This window comes from Rousettus aegyptiacus, unplaced genomic scaffold (genome assembly GCF_014176215.1).
Source record: "Rousettus aegyptiacus isolate mRouAeg1 unplaced genomic scaffold, mRouAeg1.p scaffold_m13_p_14, whole genome shotgun sequence".
Taxonomy (NCBI): domain Eukaryota; kingdom Metazoa; phylum Chordata; class Mammalia; order Chiroptera; family Pteropodidae; genus Rousettus; species Rousettus aegyptiacus.
Genome location: NW_023416289.1, coordinates 6,353,591 through 6,379,370, shown reverse-complemented (window position 1 = coordinate 6,379,370; position 25,780 = coordinate 6,353,591). Strand labels below are relative to the sequence as shown.

At 41.9% G+C, this 25,780-nt stretch overlaps 1 pseudogene; it reads left to right on the top strand.

The window, feature by feature from the left end:
* LOC107509670 overlaps window positions 1–25,780 on the top strand; it is a 47,705-nt pseudogene that overhangs the window by 6,473 nt on the left and 15,452 nt on the right.

The window sequence follows — 25,780 nt, the reverse complement described above, 5'->3', positions numbered from 1 at the left end:
CTCCCTGAACTCTATCTGCGGAGGAATATTAGTACAAAATAAAGGGCTTCGTGGTGGCTAATTATATAATTAGGAAATTGGTAAGCAATGCGATAGAATTAATTTCTTCTATTAGAGGAGCTGGTATGCATTTAAAAACAAAAATCTTCAGGAAAAGACTCTTTAATCTTTAAATCAAATGATGTGGTTAACACAACAGGAAGGGGAAATAATACCAGTCTCAGATTCTTCGATTCAAGCCTAGGTGGAAGGCTGTAAACAGCTGAAGAAGCCATTAAAATGTAGCCTAGAAAAAAAATGGTGGTATCAAAGTGATTACTTGAAAAGCAGTTTACGTTTGCAAAACAATCCAATATTATGACCTTGACCAACTTTTTACACCTCATATACTTGGGCTATCACTCCAGCTTTTAGAACATCACTCTGTGGTGTAGCGTGTGTATGGAATGCAAGGGTATTTTTGAATCGACCGATAAGTCTTACTGGCCATCTTAAAATATGCTATAATATTACAAAGTTGAAATTTAATATTTCTTAATAGAAGGAAAATATAAAATTTAATATCTGGGCAACTGAGACCTTTCGACCTACTTTAAAAGTATAGTCTTGACATCTCTGACACTATTTTTTGTCTTTGTTCTATAGATCCAATTATGGGCATTCCATAATCCAGATGTCCCATTTATTAACTCCAAATTTTATTCTCTAGAATAGACTTTTAAAACAATAGGTAGACATGCGTTAAGGAGTAAAATTTTGAGTCATGTGCTAATTTAGTAAGCATTAGTACCTAGAAAAGCAGCCTTGATGAATTTAGAACTCTGACAGGGGGTAGGTAAACCAGTTTTCAGCTGGATTTTTCTAATGCAGCAGCCATTTAAATTAAATGTTTGTTAACATAATAGTGATGGCATTTCTCCTCCTCCTCCTTGTGGTTTTGTCCAACTAGATGTTACAGTGGCAGTTGCACTGACTGTTAAGTGTTTAAATGATGACACCATTATGTGAAGTGATTTTGAAATGAGAGATTCCAGCCAAGAATTACATCTGCTCCCATCTCCTTCACATCATACTCTCTGGCAGTACAGATGATGATTGATTTGTTTGTGACAGATTGCAGGAAACAGTCATTGATTTTTCAATATTTTACCTTAAAATTATTTACAGTTGTAACCATGGGGAGGTATTTCCATGGGCTGTCAGCCCCTGAAAGACTAGGATAATATTCCCTGCTCTCTGACAAGACAAATTACCTGTAATGAGTGCAGTAGCTGAAGGGTATACTTTTATTTTAAAATATGTCAATAACCCCAGTGACTAAACGAATATTGATTTAGCATAATGAAGCCTGAGTAATGTGAAAATGAGCTTTTTCAAGGAGCATGGTAAAGACTTTCTTTTTAGCTGGTTCTAAGAAGCTTTTCATTCTTTTCAACTAGCTAGTGGAGATAAGGAGTTTTATATGCAAACCATCAGGAATGATAGTGTTGTTTGTGATAACCAGGGTCCAGATATTTTGCCCTTGTTTTTATTGATTCTTTTTCAAATTTTATTTGGCATCTTACTTTTAGCCATAGAATAGCTATTGATTTCCTCGATGTTATCTTTAACCTACTTAATATTTTTACAATTTCAACATATTTTGCATTAGAATTTTCGGTAATGAATATTAAAATATAACTATATATACAGTCATTCGTAGGTGACATAATAATTATCCTAAGACATTTCAAATGGGTTATTGTAGTATTGAATGTGCCGTATTTTATGGTAGAATAATTCCCAGTCCCCGGACATCAGATTGCTTTCAGTGGGAATGAAGATTAATTTACTTAAGTCCTGATGTTGTAGGCATCGGTGCGTGCTTTCATTTTTGTCAGACTTCTACCCCCTTTTTAAATGTAATTCTCACCTTTTTATGGATTAAGATCTCAATACATAATCAGGTCTTTCAAACGAATGATAGCAGAGACGGATATAGCTTTATTTTATAGTCCATCAAGGAGCCTGAAGATTTTATGCCCGAATAAGCATCTCCATATCTCACTTGGCGAGGGGAGAAGAGTAATATATGGCAGAAAAGTAAGTGTTTGAACAAGATGTCAAACTGATATTTCATGGGGACCTAGCACGTTTTATGATGACTAATAGTGATACAATCTTATTAAAAGCGATAGGTAAAACCCCTTTAGAAATTAAAAATTAGTTATGATTCAGAGGAAATTCAGATGGCTCTTTGAGAGTCCTCGTCCTCTCGTAGCATGGCATTGGAAATGTTGCAACGTAAACATAGCTTTTAATGGAAAAAGGGCTCGACTCTAGAACAAAAATTTATTTTATTTATTTTTCCCAGGTATTTGTCTGGGACACCAACAGTCTCTGTCACTCATCTCACTGTGTCTTGCAACAAACTAGATGCTTTATAAAATCGTGGTCCCATGGTTTCAGATGGCGTAAGATTTTATTTTTCCACCACCCCTCCCCCAAAATTCTTTCTCTTTTTCTATTAAAAAGACTTTTGAGAATAGAAATATGAGGGATGTACCATCATCACGTATAAAACTGGTAGTCCAAATTCTCCAACGATTAATTTGGTTTCTGGTTTTTTAAGTCGGTGTAGTAGTCATAGAGTGTATCTGTGGATATGGCATATCTAGAGACATGCCTTCCAGGAGAAACATGGATATAGAGTTTTTGAGAGTTATTTTTAAATAAAGCATATTTTCTTCAGATAAATTATGCAAGGAAAACATCTATATTTAGTTTATTTTGGAATAGAATAATAGATGTATTATGGTCAGAACCTTTACTTAGTTTAAAGCTGTATGTTCATTTTACAGTACATGTGTAGAACTATTTGTGAATTATATCTAATAAATATGTAGATAAAGTAAACCTTTTTCTGGGGAAATTCTCTTTCAGATATTATGCCCTTCTCCGTCTCTTTTCTCCCCTTGAAAAAAAAATAACCTGCCCTTGTTCTCCTTTAGGGAAAAACTTTATGCAATGTTTTTAAATCATGCAAGTCATTGCCTGGGGCTGGATAAAACATTTAGTTTTCGAAAAGGTGAAAATACCCTGGTTTTAAAATTTTTTCATGGATTTGTATCTATTAAGATAAACAGTTTACTTTGCTACAGTACATACCAATCTACTTAATTTTTTTTTTTTTTTCAGAATTCATTTTACTGTGTTTGGTCTCATGCTCTAGGATAACTTAATATAGGAACAAATTAGCATATAATTCTATTTCCCATGTGACCTCACCAGTTGCAGAATTGTAGTACTACTTTTAGTGGGCAGTTTGATAGTTTATGTAGACTGTAGCATTGTTTGCAAATGTTCAGTACATCCTGACTCATGGGTCGTCCAATATGTTTAAAAGAAAATAGGAAATACTCACCCCTGCTACAAAGTTATCGAAATGCCTCCTAAAGGTAGCATTTTTAATTAGTGTACATAATCAATTAGTGATTTGTCTTCTCCCAAGCATAAAGCAGCATGGCAAAGTTAAGTGCAGTTGGCGAAGTGTAGGGTATTAGGGATTGATGGCGACAGTGATCGTGACAACTAAATGGATTTTTTTTCTCTTTCAGATTCAGCTGTCAGTCTTTGAAATTTCCTGTGGTCTGTTCAATCTAGATGCAAAGGACGTGGAAAAATCAAGTGCTCAAGTGGTTTAAATGTTTTGGATGTTCCTATTTATGGACTACAGTATTTTTCTAATTAAAATCCTCAGTTGTCCTTCCGAAGAAGGTTTGCGCTCCTTGATCGCCAGTTTTATTTGAAATGCTTAGCGTTGTAGAGTATCAGCAAACATTTTCTGTTTCAATCAAAGTTTAGAAGAAAATCAACTTTATATGTTGACTTTTTTTCTAAAATGGCTTTATTGGGTTGAATGAATGTTCAGACCTGAAAAAGAGGTCTCAAAAAAATGCCTTTCTCCATCATAGTTCTTCTGGCAATCTATTGTCATTAGAGTAGGTTTAACATTTCTTTCTAATGTGACCTTATTATGTTTTGGGGAGAAAAAAGACTTGAAACATGTCCATATATATTTTAATTATATTAGTCCTCTGGAATAGAACATTTTCTCCTCAGCAAGTGTATTAGCTCAACTCGTGTGCAAGAAACAGTTGCCTTGACTGGCTGGGCGTTTGCTGTGTGCTTGAACGTTTGATTTACGTAAAGCAGGTCGACACTCAGTTTTCACAGAGTTCTTACATTTGAGGAGCCTGAATAATCATGACTTGCCCTGCCATCCGAAGTGCCTCGTTGTGGCCTTCGTGGTGACGGTAGGAAAACAGGATTCCTGTGGCAGGCGGGCGTCCGGCCCCTGTGGCGTGAACACTGCGAAGGGGTGTGTCTGACAGGACGGGCCTCTGCCGGGAGTGGGGGACTGGGGGGATCCGCAGGTGCCCATACCACTCGCCGGAACTGCCGGGGCTTCAGAGCTGCGAGTAACCCAGTCCGCGCTTCATCTGCTCCTGTAGCTTTTACAAAGAGTCCAAGTGCCGTGATGACTTCTTAAGCTCCGATCTCAATACGGCAGAGTCAGTTTACTACACTAGAGTATTTCTTTCGTATTTTAATCTTAAATGCTGTGCTTTGAGATAATTGCAGATTTCACGTGCCGTCGGACTGCATCATGGAGCGTTCCTTTGCCCCCTTTTCCGGTCGCCCCAGTAGCGGCCTCTTACGGCGTGTGGTTCAGTACCACGGCCTGGACGCCGGCTCCCCTTCGCCACAGGGTCTCTCGCGCCCGTCGGCGTCGTCCTCACTTCTCTCCTCGCCCCTCCCTTAGCCCTGCCGGCCATGGTCTGTTCTCCATTTCTATAATATTGTCTTTTCGAGAATGTTACATAAATGGAATCATAGAGTATATAACCTTCTAGGATTGGCTTTTCTCACTCGGCATCATTTTCTGGAGATTCAGCGTGCATGTATCGATGATTTGTTCTTTTTTCTTGTTGGGTAGCATTCTGTGGTGTGATTGGCCTGTGGTTGGTTTAACCATCACCAGTTGGGACAAGTTTCCAGTTTTGACTATTACAGATAAAACTGCTGTAAGCATTTGTTTACGGGTTTTTGTGTGAACATAAGTTCACACTTGCCTGGGATAAATGCCCAGGAGTGCAATTGTGGTTCATATGATAATTATATAGAGTAGTATTTCTTTTTAAGACTAGAAGTGATTTCATGTGTGTGGAAGGGAAGACAAGGAGGACTTCTGCATTTTTGTGGGGTTTTTGCTTTAACTGGATTTGTTTAGGATCTTAAATCATGCACACTCTCATAAATCATTTGTAGCCAGATACCAAACAATCATTTTCTTATTTTTAGAGAAATACCTCTTTAAAAATCACTTCTTTTGCAGGGGCGGGGGTCGGGGGGTGCCTATGTAAAGGAGTAAAGGTGGACATACTGTAGAAAGAGGTTGCAAAGCTGACAGGTTGCTTGGAGAGACTTGGGAGGAATTTTCCAAGTGTTCACAGAGACTTGACATTCAAGTATCTGTTGTAATCATTTCTGAATTTATAGACGCTTTAGCTTTTGTTGCTATCATCTTCCCTGCAGTTTTTATTTATAGAATTAATGGATTATCTTTATAATTTGTGATCAGTGGTGTTGCATTTAATGCTTATTTAATTCAACTGTATGTATTTAGTAGGAAGAAGAAAAATGAAGTATTTTTCCTTAGTACATAGCTCCTAAAAATGCAGCTATTTTAACAGGGCATTTAATGCAAGAAACAGCTCTATTCTAAATCCCGGCAGAAATTATATGGTTAAATTGAACTTGCTGAGATAGGGGTGTGTATAAAATCGTTTATGCTATATTTTTGGAGAGACCCACAGAAAGAATATTCAACAATAATTTTTACTCTGATCTTCCACCACATATATTGGCTTTAAAATTAATGGAAGATGTAGCTTCAATATTTTTTTTTTTTAAAGAAACATTGGATGTGGTTAACTGGTTATAGTGATCCTTCTAATAAAAGTCAGTGTTATAAATCTGTAACTTTTCTGAGTGCAGCGCCAGGCTCGGGGGACCCATTTTTCAATGCTAGTAACTATAGTCTCGTCTTCAGCCCATTATGGTCATGACTGTAGTGACACAAATGACATAAGATAACACAAAATCCCTGCCCTTTAAAGTGACCTGGGCGAAAGCCGGTGTGCACATGTGGAATCTTCACGTACCAGTAGTCATTTCTCCTCAAGCAGCCGTTGAAGCACCTCGTTATCTAGCACTTCTAGGCACTGGGAACCTAACAGTAATCTAGCCAATCCGTCTGTTCTCTTAGCATGGTTCTCACAGTGTTTACCTTGGGCAGGGGAGACAGGGGGAAAGCAGAAGGAAACAGATAGAGACCAGCGTGATTATGCCCTGCTGGAAATTAAGAGCCTTCAAAATCCTAGGGAACGAGGAGAGCTAAACGGCTGAGCAGGCCTCACAGAGCACGGCGGGCTTGATTCTGAAGGCGCTGAGATGTGCTGAGGCCGAGGGCATCAGGCAGGGGGCGGGCAGCGAGCCGGGATGCGGTTTGTTGGAAGTGGGGTGGAATCTGCTCTGGCTAGAGTTTCCTGGGGTGTCGAAGGGGTATGTCACTGCCCCAAAGTATATTTAAAGCTTCCTATGTTTTAGGAACTCATCAGAAATGAAGCATGCTTTTTCAGAAAGAGTAATGTTTGAATTTAAATATGTGAGTTTGAATGAAAAAACAAGTGGATGCTCATTCTCCTAAAACTAGGGCTTGGAGGTATCTTCTGGGTTATGATGTTCGATCTGTTTGTGTGTGGAAACCAAAATGTTATTTTCCTTCTTTTATGTTAAGTAAGGAATGTGATATTTTATACTTTTCTGGTATATTAAATGCATCATCTTTAACACTATAATACTTTAAAATTTTTAGTTTATTTTAGGGTTAAAATAGTGAAAGAACTTAAAGTTCTTATGGAAGAACTCCAAAATTAAAACAGCAAGATCACATATAGATAAAAAGTTACATAAAGAATGCATCTGTAAGATTACATAGAGGGCTGATGACTTTACGAAGAAACTATATTGAGCGACCTAAGAAAATACAGGCATTTCTGTGCATTACTTTTTAAAAGTATTCAAGGTGGTAAGACAGCTAAGCGCTTTTCCTAAATATGCATCTACTTTTAGGTGGCTAAACTAGGAAGCTGTATATGACTGAGGTCCCTTTATCTTGGGAACTTGGAAAAAGGAAGAGCTATAGGGTCTATTAGTGTTTCTTTAAATGTACATAAATCATAGATTCCAACAGTGTGATTATGAAAGGCATTAAGACACTCAGGATTTCGTACGCCTGATACTGGTTCCAGCGTCCCCAGTGCGGACGCCAAAATGAGCCGTGTGCTATGAAAGGGCTACATTAGGTCAGTGACTTGAGAGTTCTGAGTATGTACAATGGCCAGGCATTGTGGAATCATCTTGTAATACTGTTTATCTAGCAGTTAAAGAAAAAAATAAAAGAAAGAGAAACAGTGTAATTTTAGACAGTTTAAAAAAATTTTTTACAAATACTGCAAATCATAGGTTGGTTACCACTAGACTTCCTGACTCTGGCGTGATTGCTGTATTCTCTGTGTATTCTTTTAAAATACCAGGCACTTTATAATTTTGTCTGTAATTGTTTATATATATTTTTCCACAAAATGTTTTTAGAACAACTTACTGCTAAACTACCCTACCCTACTTGTCATCTTTAGACTTTGTGCATGAATATACTAAAATGCCAGTTGCAAACACATTGGTAGACTACTTAATTTTTTTCCAGGAATTTTCTTATTCAAAATACCTTTCAAACTTAATGCATAAAAATAGCAGGCCACTTCCACTTCTCAGACTCTCGAAGCTATTTTAGAAGACTTGTTTTGCATGTGAAGAAAGTAAGTCCCAGGAAGATGAAATGACTTGCTAGTAAGTGATGATCCGATGCTTTTGCCTCCAAAGCAAGTGCTCCCAACTTCAAGATGCATGTACCCACTTCCAGAAATTCAGTTTACAGGCAGTTGGATCACAACCATATTCTTGGTAATAGTTTTACCAAGACTATGGTAGGAATTAACATCTACACTCATCTGTACATGTCATAAACATTTTGGCACTGAATATGGGTATAAGTAGCAAGTTAAAGTGTGTTAATCTCAGAACTGAATTTTAACCAATAGAATTCATTATCATTTATGCATACCTACTGTGTTTTAACATTGTGATAAATCCAGGGAGTCAAATATGAATGCAACGTAATTCCTGAATACGAGAAAGTGGGCACCAGGCCCAGGCCTGGAGAGAAAATGGTGAACGGCATGCAGTGTTTGCCCTCGTGGAGCTTGGAGCTTAGCGTCGACTGGAGAGAGAGGTATAAACAGGCCACTTCAGCACAGCATGGTGAGAGGGGAAGGCCAGGTACTGTGGGACCATAGGGGAGCTGTCCGTAACCGGGCCTGACAGGCTGGGCAAGGTCCAAGAAGGCTTCCTGGAGGAGAGGGGCTTTGGGGTGAGCCCTGAGGAAGAGAGCTCCAGGCAGGGAGAGCAAAAACAAAAGGCAAGGCCCAGCATGGTGCACTGGGGGTCAGTGAGTGGTCTGAGAGGAGCAGAGATGGGAAAGAGAGATGACAGCAACGGGCCAGGCCGTGGAGGGCGTTTCATGCGCCTGACAGAGGAGCTCACCCTTTGTTGTACGTTCGCCTGATTCAGGTCTGGGTGATTCAGCTCTGTGTTCTAGAGAGACCCCTTTTGGTGATGGCGTGGGACGTGCACTGGAGGCCAACACGATTCGATGGCGCAAATCCAGTGAGGTGGTTTCTGCCAGCAGTCGTCCAGGTGAGAGCGTAGTTGCCTGAGCTGAGAGAGTGGCCAATGGCCAGAAGAAAGAGAGAGGTCAATGGCTTGATGGACACTAAGATGCTGGAAGTAAAAGGACTCGGTGACCCGTTGCATACGAGGGTAGAGGAAAAGCATGTCAACGGCGGCTTCCGGAGAGCTCCAGTGGGCAGGTGTTTTGAGACGGAACCGAGGGGAAGCGGGACGAGAGGGGAGACGGTCCAGGGCGAGCCAGCCGAGCCGTTGGCTTCAGGTGCTAGTCGGACGTCCAGGGCCCTGGGACTCACAGTCCAGTAGCAGGCAGGGAGCACCACCTGTTCCTTCATCGCGGTGTGAAGTTTATTCTCTCAGAGGCTGGATTTCTCAAAAAATGTGTGTGTGTGTGTGTGTGTGTGTGTTTAATTACGTGATATGGTTGTAATGGTCCTGTGAAAAGCAAGTCGTCAGAGATGAGCTCTTCACTATGACTGCACGGTGTTTGTTTTGAAAAAGATGATGTTCAAAAGTAGGTAAGGTAAGGAAGGCGAGTGTTCCTAGTTATCTATCGTTATCCCCTGAACGTTTCAATGAATTAAGTGTACTCAATTTCACTTGTGCACAGAAATTTAAAGATAGGGGCACAACATTTCCAAGAAAAACACCGAAGAGTATTTTTGTTTTTAGAAACTGGATGAGTGTGGATTACAGCATATGCTTGAGTAATTAGTGTGTAATGTTATCTGGATCTTGTTACCTCAGACGTGCACTCCACAAGCACTTACTCAGCACCTACCAGACACGGTACCGCAGCGCTGGCCGTGGGGTGGGGGCCACCGTTCCGTGGGCGTGACCCCTCCGCCCCAGAGTTTATAGTCTAGCCGGTGGGTTAGAAATCCTGAAGGGGGCTCTTTAGGGCCCCCGACTCTTGCTTTCGCTGGCCGCCTCCCTCGGGGAACCCCCAAAGCCTGCTGCTCCCTGGGGCCCTGCCTTTCACGGCGGCATTGCTCCCTCGCCTGAGCCCTGGCCTTGGACTTTCAGCTGTCTGCTGGGGCAGCCCCCGGTGCCCCTGCTTCGTCCTCCCTGCCCAGCCCCGCTGCTCGTCCGGCCTCCTCGACATTTCGTCTTGCGTCATGGCCTTGCTCTTGCCCCAGCTACCAAGTCAGGTCCGCGTTACTCTCCTGGCTTCTCTCAGATCAGGTCAGTCCCACCTTTGAAAACCTCCCCAATCTCACACCGTTCCCACTATGAGAGGTACTTGGGGACATAGGGTTGAGGAGTCAGGGTCTTTGTACCTAGAAAGGCCACAGTCCACGGTAAGTGTGCTTCAGGGACCGTGGCGGACCACAGACTTTTCAAATAGATGTCGTTTTTAGAGCAGTTTTAGTTCGAGTGGAACGCCCAGAGATCTCCATGTCCCCCCACGCCCACACATGCACAGCCTCCCCCATATCAGCACCCCCACCAGATGGCACATTGTTACAACTGATGCGCCTGCAGTGACGCGTCATCGTCACCCGGAGTCCACGGTGGGCGTCAGGGTTCACCCCGAGTGTTGTTCATTCCGTGGGTTTGCACGATTGTGTGATGACATTTATCCACTGTTACGGGACCACACAGAAGAGTTCCACTGCTCTAAAAACCCTCCGTGCTCCACCTCTGCATCCCCCCGTCCCACCAACCACTGGCAGCCACTGATCTTGGGTCTCCATGGTTTTGCCTTTTCCAAAATGTCACGTAATTGGAATCACGTGGCCTTTAGCCTTTTCAGACCGGATTCTTTCACAGGAATGTGCATTGAAGGTTCCTCCATGTCTTTTCATGGCTCAGTAGTTCATTTCTGTTTCGGGCTGAGTACTGTTCCATCGTCTGGATGTGCTGCAGTTTATCCATTCACATAAGAAGGCCATCTTGGTTGCTTCAGAGTTTTGGCAATTATAAATACGGCTGCTGTTGACGGGTCTTTGTATGGATAAAAGTTGTAAATGCATTTGGGCAAAAACCAAGCAGCATGATCACTAAGTCATATAGACTTTGTTGTTTACAGTTCAATATATATAACTACTTATTTCTTTGTTTCTCCTTGTCAGTTGTTCAGAAAGGTATTAGAATCTCCCACTGTGATTATGGATTTATCACATAAGCATATGTAAGCTTGTCTGTGTGTATATTCACACACTCACACAAGCATCCATAACCAGATACATTGTTCCTCTTACTGTTATTTTGAACAAACTGTCAGATCAATTAAAAAGAAGTTATTTTACCTTTGCTTACTCCTTTTCCTGTGTTTATCTTTTATGTAAATCTGAGTTTCTGGATGGCATCATTTTTCTTTAAAGAACTTCTTTTAACATTTCTTGCAAGACAGGTCTACTATCAACAAATTCTCAATTTTTGCTTTTCCAGGAAAGGTTTCACTTCTCCACTTTTGAAGGATAATTTTTTAGGAAACGGAAAACTGGATTGATTAGTTTTTTCTCTGCTAGGTATTTCTCTCCACTCTCTCCTGCTTGCGTGATTCTGAAAAGTCGGATGCCATTCTTATCTTTGTTCCTTTCTAAGTAAAGTGTTTTTCTTCTTTTATTTATTTATTTTTTTTCAAGACTTTATCTTTGCTTTTCCATTATTTAATATGGTATACCTACGTGTAGGGTCCCTCCTCCCACCCCCTCCCCCCCTTGGCCTATGTCCTGTTCTTGTTCTCAGTCTACTGTATCTGTGGTTTGGTTACCTGACATTAATTTGGGGACATTCTCAGTCATTATTGCTCCAAAGATTTTTTCTGTTCCTTGTACTTCTGGTAGTCTCCTTATGCATACGTGCACCTTTTGTAGTTCTCCCACAGCTCTAGAATATTCTATTCTGTTTTTCTCAGTCTTTTTTTAGTTGTAGAGGTTTCTACTGAGACATCCTCAAGCTCAGAGATTCTTTTCTCAGCCATGTCCAGTCTACTAATAAGCCTATCAAAGGCATTCTCAATTCGTTACGGTGTTTTTTTTTTTTTTTTTTTTATCTCTTGCATTTCTTTTTCGATTCTTAGAATTTCCATTTCTCTGCTTATATTACCTATTAGTTCTTGGATACTGTCTACTTTAGCCATTAGAGTTCTCATCACATTAATCAAAGTTGATTGAAATTCCTGGTCTAAGATTTTCAACATCTCTGTCATATCTGAATCTGGTTCTGATGCTTTGTCTCTTCAGATTGCTTTTCGCCTTTTAGTTTTATTTTGTTTTGCGTTGTAATTTTTCTCTTGGCATCCAGACATGGTGTCCTGTGTAAAAGGGACTGTCACAAATAGGCCTTAGTGATGCGATGGGGCGCGGTGGGCGGGGAGGCCTCAGTAGCCCTGTGATCAGGTCTCAGTCGTCTCCGAGTGGGCCTGTGCGTCTTGCCCGAACTTCAAAAGCGCTTCTCAGTCACCCGGCCCCCGTAGGTGGCACAGGATGCCTCGAGTGGGCGGGAGCTGCATGTTTCCCTTCCTCTACGTGCAAGGCCAGGGCCAGCTGGAAGTGGGTATTTTCTCTCCGGCCATTTAGGCTCTAATAAAACCCCAGCAGATTAGGCGCTGTTAAAATAGTTTCCTCTGAGAGTGTGTCTTGCTAAGAAGAACAGAATGCTCTGGAACTCTTCACAGTGATTCCTTCACCCCTCCTCCTGCCGGAGCCTCAGAAACGCGAGGGGATTTTTCTCTGATAATCACTGTGAGAAGCTGGTTGAACTCCAGGAGGGGAAACTCACAGAAGTGTGGGGAACTCCCTGTGACAGCCCCTCCCCGAGTTCCTGACTCTCCGAGCATCCAGCAATCTGTGAGTTACTGTAGGTTCCTCTGCCGAGCCCCGGGCCCATGAGGGTTAATCGATCCTCTGGATTCACCTGTCTGTCCAGTCTGTGGGGCAGTGGTTTGCTCTGCAACCCCGCTTCTCTTACAGACCTAAGATTTGTTGATTTTTCAGTTTGTTCAGCTTTTTACTTGTCACTAGTGTGGAACGATGACTTCCACACTCCTTATGTGTCAGACCAGAAACTGGAAGTCCACAAACTTTTATTTTTTATCGGCCCCTTTCAAGATAAGTATCAAAAATAAGGGAACGCATTTAGAAACTCGTAAAGCAATTTGACATTGCCGTGATATCCAGGGGCACGCCTTTGTATTTTACAAAAATATTAGTCTGTAGAAGATTGGGATTTAGAAACAAAACAACAACGATTGGTCCTGCACTGCAGATGGATGCAGAAGCATGGGTCTAGGAGGCCGTCAGGGAATTGATGACCCGGGGCGGGAACGATGCCATTTTTGCAGTTGTCCAGAAAGTACCCTGAGTTCCTTGGGGAAAAGGGTCAAACTGCCTGGGGTGTGTAGGGGAGCGTGATGAGGGGTTTCAGTACACCTGAGGGGGAGGGCACAGACCCCTCTCCCCCCCTCGGCCTCCCCCAGCCATCAGAACGATGTCATACCCTCACCCTCCTGCCTAACGCCTCGACCTGTCGGCGCGGTCCACAGGGCCCCTCCCCACCCGTCAGCGGACTCCCCCAGCTGCGTATCCGACCGCCCCAGCTCACGCAGCCTTCTCTCGGCAGCCGGCTTTCCGAGGGGTCACGCCGGTGTGCGCGGCCGCCTCCGTCCCTGCGCGTCTCCTGCCTCTTCTCTTCAGAAGGCCCGCCCTCCTCTCACCCCTTCCCGGTGAAGCCCCACATCCTTTACCATCCTCTTCGGGGCTTTCCTGTGCTTGACGTCAAGCGCACAGGTAGGGCAGGCCTAGGTGCTCATCAGCGCTGAGTGAGGGTGACGCTGGGCAGTGAACTTACATTTAGTCACGCCTCTGATAACTTCATGGCCCTGTGTCTTCACTGGGCATCTCACAACCGGAAAGCGGGATGCATTTTAGACCCATAGTTGGAAGGAATTAACCAAATAACAGTGAAAGCAGCATCTGGACAGCTCAGGGTTGGGGGAGAGCGCGGCGGGGGCCCCCGGGGGCAGAGGCAGAGTCCTGGGATTTCCGTGCTTCTCGGAGCCCCGCTAAAGCCGAGCGTGGCAGACTTCTCCGCAAAGCCGAGTGGTGAATATTTTAGGCTTTGTGGGCCAGACAGTGTCTGTCACAACTATTTTGTCATTGCCACGCAAAAGCAGCCTTCGACAAGTGGGTGTGGCTGTGTTCCAGTGACACTTTTTATAAAAGTGTTCCAGTAACATTGTGAAAGCAGGCCGCAGGCCGGATTTAGCCCACAGGCTGCCGTCTGCCAAACACTGTTCAAAAGGTAGAGAATGCACCCCTTCTTCTGCCCTGTCTCTAAATAGCCTTTCAGAGGCCTTGCTAAGTTTACCTTTAGAGTTTCTAAATCCCTGGATTTTTCCCCTCTAAAATAGCATAAACACTGAGTAATCTGTCCCTACTTGCCAATCAGTTGCAGAGGCCTGAAACCTGGAGCGCGAGAGGCACGGCGCGCACCAAACGGGGTGTCAGTGCTTGTAGAATTAATCCCGAACCCGGGTCTTTATGAGACAGACAGATGAGGTTCTCACACGCCACTCGGAGGAATAAAACCTTGCCGTCAGGTGCGTTCGCACTGTCGGCGGTGTCTGCCTGGGCTTTGGTGGGCCGCGTGAACTCCGGATGTAGAGTTAAGCTTTTCATAAAGGGGTACCAGTGTCCAGGGTCTGGTGTACCGTCCAGGAGTCACACCCAGGGCGAACTGGCAAAGGTGATTAACACTGAGCGGTTGACAGAGTGGCAGTGCATCAATTCAACCTGTGGACAGTAAAGGCAAAAAAGGCCTGCCTCTGTGGTCATGTGCTCTATAAAATGCCCAAACCGAATAGCCATGTAAATTAAAATCTAAACGGGGTCGCTGAAACCCTGCCATAACCAGCACCAGGGAAGGAGGCGAAGAAGACTTGCTAATAATACACGTAGCCTCTGTCACCTTCCTCTGCTCCAAAGGGCTCCATGGAGGTCACGCTGCCACCCTGTTTCTCCAAGTCACAAATGAGGACATCTTTTGTCTCCCTGACTAACTGGGGCCACCTAGTAGCGGCGCTAGAGCCAGGGGAGCAGTGAGGCTGGCCTCTGACTTTGTCCTTGTCATCTCCTGGTGCTACTTTGAGTGTCTTCAGATGAGCCACGATGTCCTCTGTGAGCTGACCGGAGCTGCAGCTTTCGCCGCAGATGCGGCGGTCAGCGTGTGCTTTGTAGCTGTCCGTGAGGGGCTGTCCTGTAAAATCTCACACTCTTTCTCACCCCTTTTCCTTATGTCTTACATCTCTAAGCACCACTGCCCCCCAAAAGCTAGTGATATTCCTGATATCCCCCGTCTCTTATTTATATGACATCCAGGTCCCTTGTAAGTTGTACAGTTGAACAATTTGAGCACCTACTACGTCTTTATGATGTGAAACCAAACAAGAATGGTGTAGGATATTACCTAATCATCACACAGATGCCTAAGCTAGGTTCGTGTTCCTGTAGCCTCTTCTCATGAGTGTAGTGTATTCTTTGGATTTTATCAAAAGTGTATAAATGAGCAATTTTATGCCTCTTTTCTCGCCACTTACCTTTGGACGTTTAGTTTTCCATTTCGAAGGCCCATTTTGAATAAATTCATTGCCAGTTTTGAAGAGGACTCGTTTTAGTTTCTTCTAACGTTATATACTTTCATCCTTGAATTATTTACTTTGGGTTTGTTTGGTGACCTATTTTGTCACTTCATGACACATGTATTTTCAGTGGAGATGCGTAGGCTAAGCTATATTTATTTATGCCACATTATGGTGCATTAACCACAAAACTGTCTACAGTAAAACCATGATGATCTGGAATCCTCAGGGAGCGGGCTATTCAAGATAGCCAAGTTTTTAAGAATTAGCATTAACCGTTTGTGATAGAAACCTTCTAAAAAAGGATCACACTTTTTCCTCTTACCTGGAAAACCACAGAGTCTCATTGAACTTTGATCAGAACTCATGGTCACCATTGAGGATTACACTGTATAGTTCAGCTCCCATTAAAGGACTTGGGTGTTTTGTTTGAGTTTTTTGTTTTTTAATTCTCATTGACATTTCTTAAAATAGTTCTGTTTCTTCAGTTGCTATCAACCAGATCCTCACTGCGCTACCTGTAACCCTCCCTCTGCCCTTCAAACCGCTGTTACACATCTGTGGCCTTGGAGACCAGGCGAGGATGTCATCTGGCAGGCAGGCAGGCGTGAGAAAGGGCTCCCCCGCGCCCAGGAACGACCCGGGAAGGGGCAGCTGTGTACCAGCCTGGGAGCAAATCTTGTCTCCCTGAAAAGCCTTGTTCTCTGCGTTTTAGCCAGACTGGGTGACCTGACGAGGGAAGCCTGCTTGACGACTCGCCTCAACTCGCTCTTACTTCACAGAGCTCTGCAGACGCTCAGTCCAGCCCGGGATAGGGAGCCTGGGCCTTGTGTCTGGGAAATGAGGCAACTAATTGAACATTCCTTCATGCCCACACACAACAAAAAGCAGATTGAAAACAGTCCTCATCTTAAGATCACAGTTTATGAAATGATGCCTATATCTTGCTAATTTATCCTAGTGTTTTTCCTTTTTTGAATAAATCTCTAAACATATGTTCTTTTGGCTTGTAATTTATTGGAACTAAAGCTAAAATGTTAATTCTAAAAATAGCATCTCTGGCCAGAACCGTGGAGTCCTTAATGATTCATTGTGATTCTAATTTTATTTTTTAATGCACATTATTACGAATGAGTTTTTTCTACTGTAAGTTTTTCGTACAGTAACACAATGCAGAATTCATTGTTGACGCCGGCAGGCGAGGGTGAGACCGGAGCTTTGGGTCGCTTGCCTGCCCATGGTTCTTTTGGCTTCTCCAATGTTTCCATTGTATTTTCCTATTGGGTCTTTAGAACAACCCAGTAGTTATATTATTCCGCACGTCAGGACCAGGAGACCAGAGGTTCAGAGGTATCCAGGGACTTGCCCGAGGTCACACCGTTGTTAGTGTTCTCGGGATCGGGCCCACATCCTCTGCTTCCGAGACCGATGGGTCTCCCCGACTAGCTCCTCAGTAGTCATTGGTATGTAACAGGGGCGACTTAGTACTCGATGTGCAGACACATTAGTTCTCGGTTTGCAGACTGGGGCTGCTGACTCCTCTGAGAACAGGAAGTGGCAGATCTTGCAGAGAGAGAGGAGGGGAGTTTGACTGGCACGTGATCCCGGAGGGAAGAAGTCTGTCGTCTTCCACTCTCAGCGATCCTGTTACTGCCGGAGGCAGGTGGAGGTGGCCTGTTGGGATCTGAGGATCAATAGATCAGTTGGGTACAATAATTTGGGGATCCTCAGACCGAATATAGTGGCTTTAATTATGTTGACCTTAAACAAATAGCCAGATATTTCTCCAACAAAAAAAGTTTATTTGGGAAAAACAAAGAATTGCAATGCAGGCCGTGCATTCTGAGGGTGAACCACACACAGGTCCAGCGAGACAAAGGAGAGCGATGCTCTTTGGTGGCCTTGGGAGGGGCTGTTATAAACGGAGAGCCCATTGGAGGGAACTAGAAGTTTGAAGTGTAGCGATTTGCAGCGCCTGAGTAATGGCAGCCTCCCCTGGGCTGAGCTGTTACTGGGGTAAGGGGAATCTTTTCTCCACCCCCAGCCGGGGTAGCAATGTGGTATCACTTCCTGTGTGTTGTATTGAATGTAGTATTGCATTCCTTGGAAACGCAGGGCACTTCCTGTTGAGCTCAGTAGTGTGTGTCGAGTGACACGTGTGTGAGACTTCTCCCGACTCCATTTCCAATGAGGTTTCTGTTTATTAATTTTCACATTTCCCCTTTCTGATCAAGATCTTTCTCCAAAAAGTGGATGATTGAGAGAGTTTTTTTCTGGATTCAGTGGCCTTTTGCCCTCGATGCCAGGAAGGTCCTTTTGTGGGTGCCATGTCCCATGTTGGAGGAGAGGCGCACAGACTGGAAACCTGCCGTGGTCCCGTCTGAGTAACGAGAGGGGGCGGGAGGGAGCGCTCACAGGCGTCGTCCATCTGAAGTCTGTAGCTTGGAATAGTGAATCCAGCAAAGGTGAACTCGGAACTGAAATAATTAAACAAAAGCTTTGAGAAGACAATGCAGGGATAAAATATGAAGCAATTAAACAGTCTTGCCATCTCAGAAGAAATTGTTTGGAACAAAATGTGTTACCAGTATTACAGCCTGGAGGTTGTAAAATCAGAAACTGTGACTTTGGATAAGAATCTCGTCAGGGACTAGTGTAGATGTAAGAGAGACTGAATTTTCACCCTTCTGATTGGCCTGGTCCGAACAGCTTGGGAAAGCTGCCGCCTCATCAGGCGTCATCTGCTTCCGTTTGGGGAATTGGGGGAAATGCTCACTCTCAGGTCTCCAGACGGTGTCTGATCCCGTCAGGCTCAGGGGATTGCCATAAGTGTCTATGTGACTCCAGGAGTCTCTTCCCTGCAGGGGTGGCACGGCGTTGGCTAGCAGGACCTGGTCAGGGCCTTGCCAGCGCGGTTGGGGGGAGCCCTTCTGGGGGTGTCTTTTCCCACAGACACAATCCCCAGCTTGCTTGAGGTCTTCACAGCACCGAGTGCACCGTGGAGAGGTCGCTCTACCAGAACACGGGGAATCTTGGTGGAAGCAGTTGGGCCTTTACAGGACTGAAGTATATGCCCTTTTATCAGCTGCGGATCAAAGAGGCAGGGGCCAGGGCATTGGGCGCCCTGGGACTGTCTCAAGGGTGAGAGTTTGAATTATGAAGCGGGCGGAGCTGAGGTTTGGGAGAACCAACGGCTATGCTTTTGGCTAAGGTACTTAGACAGTATCTGCAGATTTTGTCAGTTGAATCTTTATAATGCCTTTAGCATGTCTGACTAACCCTGAGGAGTGAGGGTGGTAAACGGCAGTGAACGTGTCGTGACTGGTCGAGAAGCACAGGCTCGTCCAAGTGCCTGATGGGCCAAACGGGTTTCCTGATCACTGTGGAGTCCAGCGCGGCTGGCCAGGCAGGGAGAGTCTTCTCCAAAAGGACTTTAGCCACAGAAGAGCCAGTAGCCTGTCTACGAGAGAAAGCTGCAATCCGGTGAGAGAACACACAGACCAGGACTAAAACATATCTGCCCATGAGCTGGGGGAAAGTGGATGAAATCCATTAGCCAAACCTCGAGTGGTCCGCCAGGCAATTAACACAGTTTCCCCCGCAGTGTGGATGCGTGGTGCCGTCATTTCATCGGGACTGGTGTGACGCGAGCGCAGTATTAGGGGCGGGAGTTAGAGTCGTAGGTGGCACTGCTGGGTAGGGGTGTTGTTTGGCCCGGCCCAGAGCTTTCTCTTTTCAGCAAACCGACGGCTGCTGGATTTCCAATCCCGGTCTTCCTTTTCTGAGGCCAATCGTTGGGCGCCTCCAGCCAGGTGTTCTAAGTGACTGCTGTGGGTCCCTCTGAGGGCAGCTTTCCTCCATGGCGTATCAGCAGGGCGTTTTCCCTTCGGTCCCAGACAGTCACGTTCAGGATGCTCCGGGCTCTTAATAATAGCTGAGCAGCAGGTGAAAGTCTTGCATCCGATCATTCCCGAACACAAAACAATATCTGTACCATTCATATCCAAAGCATAGATTTCCTTTGTTGTTACTTTTAGATTTTAGAATATAACTGTTCTTTGGGATGGGAAAAAAATAGTCTTTGGCAAAAATAATTTGCATAACTAGATTTAATGTCCTTTAGAAGTTTTATGGCTTTTCGTTTTAAGAATTTTTGTTAATAGGCTATGTTAAGCCGATGATTTTGAAGGTCTGTTAAGATGTCACATTGCATATAGAATAACATTTAAATAAACCTTAAACAAACGCATGCTTTTCTTTTTATTTATGTGTGTGTGTGTGTGTGTGTGTGTGTGTGTGTGTGTATTTGCTAATGGACTGAAGATTGTTTCCTGAGAAGTCTAAAATGTTTGAAGTACAATTCTAAAATGTTTTTGTTATTTAGTTTGGTTTTTAAAAAATCAGAGATTTAGGTGGATCTATTTATATGAACAGACTGGTACTATCAAGTTAATCTTGTCATTAAAATTCATTTCTCAAAGATGTTGCTAAAATCTTAGAAATAGTAAAACTCTAAACCCTAAAAATGTGTATGGAGATAATTAAATTTCCCCTATTATTTTTGTCCTTTTCTCCCAGAGTGATTAATTTCACTTCCTGTGTCTTGTTCCATGAGCCATAATGCTTTCGCCGAGATTCCTAATTCAGTGAAACCTGTTTAGGGGATCATCTCTGTTAGGAAGACAGCTGCCGAAAAGGCATCCACTTTCCGAGCATGGATTTTAGATTATGACCAATCAAGACGCGGAGCTGTAAGAACACCTGTCAGAGACGTTTTTCTACAAGGAGATGGTCTCTTTAATCAGATTTCATTGCACTTCAGAAAAAGGTTCATTTTTAAATGTGGGTAAAATAGCATCTGCTTTTATAATTCATCTTCACCATACTTTTAAAGGGGAAAAACCCATTTAGAGCTTATTTATGACATTGTTCTATGGTAAAGGGAGAAATTACAACGGTGTTTAAAAAGGAAGGATTTTCCCAGATGTTTAATTTATAACTTTGTTGGGAAAGAAATGTAAAACTTTATTTTCGAACTTTTTTACATGAGTGGAATTAATGATAGGAACTCTGACGGCAAACTTTTAAAATGTTTAAATCGTGAATACATGTAATGAATGAAACCTAGTAAATTTTCCTCTGTTGAAATTTGTTGCACTTATCTGGGAACAGCACCAAGTATTATTGATACTGACTGGTGTTTAGAGAAACTACACTCGACTTTCAACTCTGCTCTAATTCGAGGTGCAGTTAAGTACATAAAACACAGGTACTTTCTCAGATCTGCAGACTATATTGAGAGTAACTGTTAGAGGACAAACTTCATTTCGCAAACCGTAATTTAATGGCGTAACAGTGTGCAGACCAGAATATCCGTTAATTTTCAAAACATTTTATTCTACCCCAATTAGCTCAGGTCCTGGAGGGCAAAATGACAAGAGGTTACTCATTCACTATGTATTTAATTAATTGAAAAATGCTCAAATTGCTTTTACAGTTGTTATTAAAAAGTAGAATCAGTGTTGCCAGTGCTCAACCATAATTGGAACCCCAGGGAATTAAATATTTAGCATTAGTAATGTAACAGCACTTAGGACACAAATTTCTATTTTCGTAATGAAAGCTATACACCGTGAGTGCAAGCGGCCGAAACGACAGCTGTGACAAGTGAAACGGCCTGGGATATTTCAATAAGACACCTCATTGGACAGCGAGTCTTACCACATTACTGGCTCGTAAGAGATCTGCAAGTTTAATTCCCCACAGAAAGCCGTTACCCAAGTATTTAGATTTCTAATTGCACGCAGGATGAACAGTTGGGCAAATGTCTTGCCGTTAAGTGGCTGAAACGTATAGTGCTTTCTAAATAATCCTATATAAGTTCATGCCTTTGTCAATTTAAAAATAGCGGGACTGTCAGGGAATAAAGATCTTGTTTGTTTTAAGTTTAATTACATTTTAAGCATAAATGCTTTCAGTGTTACAATGAGAAAAGTTGGATATTGGGCTCTAATGAGCTGCGGTGGTAGACGGCTGGAGACCCTAAGGGATTCCCTTCGTAAATTAACTGGATAAAAGTACTTGGTTAGGATACGGTTGATGGCTGAGCTGTTCTTAAAACCCAGTTATAGAGCTGTCTCTCACTCCTGTTTTCATTCTAAACAGCCCTGTAGAGACTTTCACAGCCGCCTGTTACAACTGTTCAGCTTGTCAAAATGTATTATATTACTCCACTAATAAATAGTATTAAAGGGTATTCGACTTCATTTCTCGTTTTCAGAGGGGATCAGGTTGATCAACACAACTGGCTTAGGTCGGCCTTATTTTAATTTGTTTATGTCATCTAAGCAGTATTGAAGTGCTACAATTTGAATTTCGAGCACATTTTTCTTGGAGATAGAAAACTTGCAAAATGTTATGGACAGTGAAAACAATTAATGGAGGCTATTTATTGTAGACACTTTGTCCTTGAAAGATATATGACTGACATTTTTAGCCCACATTCAAAATATTTGAAAAACCATAGCTAGACTGACATTTTTCAAAGGATAACTAGACCAATTTCTTTACCAATCATTCTTGAAAAAAAAAAATAGTTATAGAACAAATTGACTTTTAAATTTTCTTTTGCTTACCATTGTCTCTCTGTCAGTTTTTTGGGAATTTATTCTAACAGATCACGATTTCTATTTTTTTTTTAGTAATTTTTAGAACAATGCACGCTTATGTTAAAAGAGGAAACGAGATGTTTATTTGATAAACTCCCCCTTTTACCCTCTCACCCATCACACTTCCTGATCCTTTGATCACCTTTGCAAACAATTTGATGACATATCAAACATTCATAATATGTTCCGTGCATATTATACACATGCACATACAGATATATATTTATGTGCATATATTACATTATCGTATTTAAAGAACATACTTCGGATATTTCTGTAGATGTCTGTGACTTGCTTTATTCCCCACTTCATTTATCAAAGGCATCTTACTATATTGATGCCCAGATCTTCCTCATTCTTTTTAATAGCTAATTTTGGAGGTAAAAAATTAATTTATTGCCTGCTGATGTCATTTCAGGTTATTTCTAGTTTTTTTGTTGTGTCAAATAATGTTACAAGGGACTCTGAGTGTGCCTAGGTGTGCGTGTGCAGCATGTATGTGTGCACGTGTCGTAATAAAGGATGGAACTAACATTTATTGGGTGATTACTCTATGCCAGGGATTATGTGAAGCACCACATATATTAAATCACCCCATCTTTGCAACAAAGAGTTAGGATGTGTTATAATCCCTACTTTACATGTAGGGACCCTGAGGCACAGAGAGTTTAAGTAACTTGCCCACGTCTATAGGGGAGTAATCAGCCAAGCTCAGCCCCACATCGAGGAGTGGCATGCTAGAGTTCTTAACCCACACTTCGTGCCTGCACAGATACCTTTTTCTTGCAATTCGCCTTTCCTGATTGAGTGTGAATGTGTTTTCGTATATTTATTGCCATTACATTTCTTCTGAGAAGTGGCCTGTTCAGGTCTTTTGCTCATTTTCTTGTAGTGTTTTCTTCCGATCAAATTACAAAAGATCTCTTTTGACTTTGTTATACTTTATCGAATATTTTTTCTGTTGCTTGTCTTTTTACATTGTTTTGTTTTACTATTACCAAATTTAGCTTTATGGATGGAAGCATAAAGAAGCCTTTCACCATTCCAACGTTGCAAGTATGTTTTCCTACATTTTCTTCTATTAATTTTGTTGCAAGTTTTAATCTTTAACCCATATGGGATTTATTTGGGTGTATGGTGTGAAAAAAAGGTCAAACCTTATATTTCCAGTAATATCCACAGGTTCTTTTTATAAATTGTTACTTTATTTCTCCGTGGTTTAAAAATATGGCCTTTGTCCAATACTATATTCCATCTATACTGGATTGCCAGTTCTTCAGAATATTCCATTTTTCTAATCCTGCAATATAACACTTTTTATAATTATAACATAAATGTAAGTTTAAATATTTAAAATTTTGAAAATATCTATTAAATACTCAATCTTACATTATAAAAGCAATACATATTTATGTTAACAAATACAAATATTCTAGAAAGGTATAAAGTTGTGGTAAGGGGAGATGCCCAAATCCTAACTTCCAGAACCTGTGAATGTGCCCCATTACTTGGCAAAGGGAAATTCAGGTTGCAGATGGAATTAAAGTCACTAATCAGCTAACCTTAAAATTGTGAGAGATTATCCTGGATTATCCAGGTGAGCCCAGTGTAATCGCAGAGTTTTTAAATGTGCAAGAGGCAGGCAGCAGAGTCTCAGAGCGAAGGCACATGAGAAAGGGTCCGCCGAGCATGGCTGTCTGCGGGCTTTGCAGCGTGAGCCAAGGATGGCCGCCACCACTAGATGCTGGAAGAGTCAGGAAACAGATTCTCCTCTAACACCCCCTGGAGAGAAGAAAGCTCTGCTGACTGACACCTTGGTTTTTGCCCAGTGAGACCCAGTTTGGACTTCTGGACTCCAAAACTGTGAGAAAATAAATTTGTGTTTTTTATACTGCCAAGTTTGCGGTAGTTTATTACAGCAGTAATAGAAAACTATTACAAAGGTGAAAAGTAAAAATTCTTCTCCATCTTCTACTGCCCTGTCTAGACCCCCACCTTCCAGGTCCAGTCCCAACAGTTTATGACTCTGAGCAGACTCTGTCGCTGTGTTATTGCTGTTCCTCCGTGTGGGGAAGGAGGCCCTCTGCAGAGTTGTGACTGCGGAAATTTTTATAGGATGTTTTGATATAGTATAGTATATTTAGACTTTGAAAAGTCAAGTCTCTTTATTTTACAAAAGGAATTTTAACCTCTTACATGTTTGCTTTTTCAAGTGAGCAGTTGACTCAGTGTGCAGATTCTGTCTTAAAATTCCTTGGAGATTTCTGTTGGGAATACAGTGAATTTATAGATTAATTTGGGGGAAGGGAATGAACATCTTTATGTGATATCTCAGAATAATAGTTGCTAAATATTTGTTGAATGGATGAATGTGTACTTTGTTTTGTTTTTGGAGAAGAGAAAGGAGTGAATATTTGATTATTTTCTGAATATTTTGTATTTTCTTAAAATGATCCATTTCATTTAGATTTTCAATTTATCATTGTAAAGTTCTACATAATATTTTCATTTAAAAATCTTCCCCATGTCTGTAATTATGTCACTTTCTTAAACTAAATATGATTTACTTTGATCTCTCCACTTTATTTCTTTCCGGGCTTGCCAGAGTTTTATTTTATTAATTTTTGCATACAAAAAGATTTTAATTTAATCGTTATGTTCTTTTTTTTCAATTGTTCAATGTTCCTTTCATCTTAATTCTTCCTTTTACTTAGTTTTACTTTACATGAGTGACTTTTGCTTGGATCTTGTAGCTAAATGCCTAATTTGTTTATTTTTATTATCTCTCTTGATAATAAGTATTTTTAGGCTATAAATGATCCTCTGTTTTGGCTTTGTCTAGTAGTTGCATATATATTGCTTTTATTGTCTTTTATAACTGAATAGTCCATAATTTTACATTTTTATTGTTTCCTAACCAAGGAGTTATTGTGAAAAGAGCATTTTTTAAAAACAAAATGGTTGGCTCAATCCCAGGTTTTGGCACACACACACACAAAAGTGCTTAGAGCAATTTTGTTGTTGTTTGGGAGCAGTTGCAGGTAAAGAAGAGAGAGCTATCCATTTATTTGTTGTTTATTTCTTGTTTGTTTGTTTTATATATAGCTAAAGAACGAAGCCTGTATGATTTCCACCTGGGGTAATACATTGAGATTTCCTTTGTAGTCAAACACTGTTAATTTTTGTAAACATCCACGCATGTTTAAAACGAAAGCATATTTTCTCCTTAGGAAAAATATCTTAAGTCTGGTTGTTAAATCAGCCTTGCTAATTGTGTTTTCAAAGACTCTACATTCTTATTTTCCACATACCTCACCTGTCAGTCTCTGAGAGCTGTGGTTTTCAGAAGTTCTCCTATATCCTCAATAATTTACTTATAAATTTGGATGCTGTTTTTTTCCATGGAGTAAAGGTTTAATTGTACTGTATATCTTCTTGGTGGATTGCACCGTTAATCGATGTAAAATCTCTCTCTGTGTTTCCGTTGATTACACAGGGGAACCTTCGCCTCGGGGTGACACTCCTTCCTGGGTTAGGCTCATGGCCAGAGCCGCCTTGTGATTTTCTTGTCTTTCTTTTATTTCTGTGTAAAAATGTTTATTTACACTAACGTTTAGAATACTGGAAAGAAAGACAGGCAGAAAAAGATAAAATAGAAAGAGAGGAACAGAAAGGG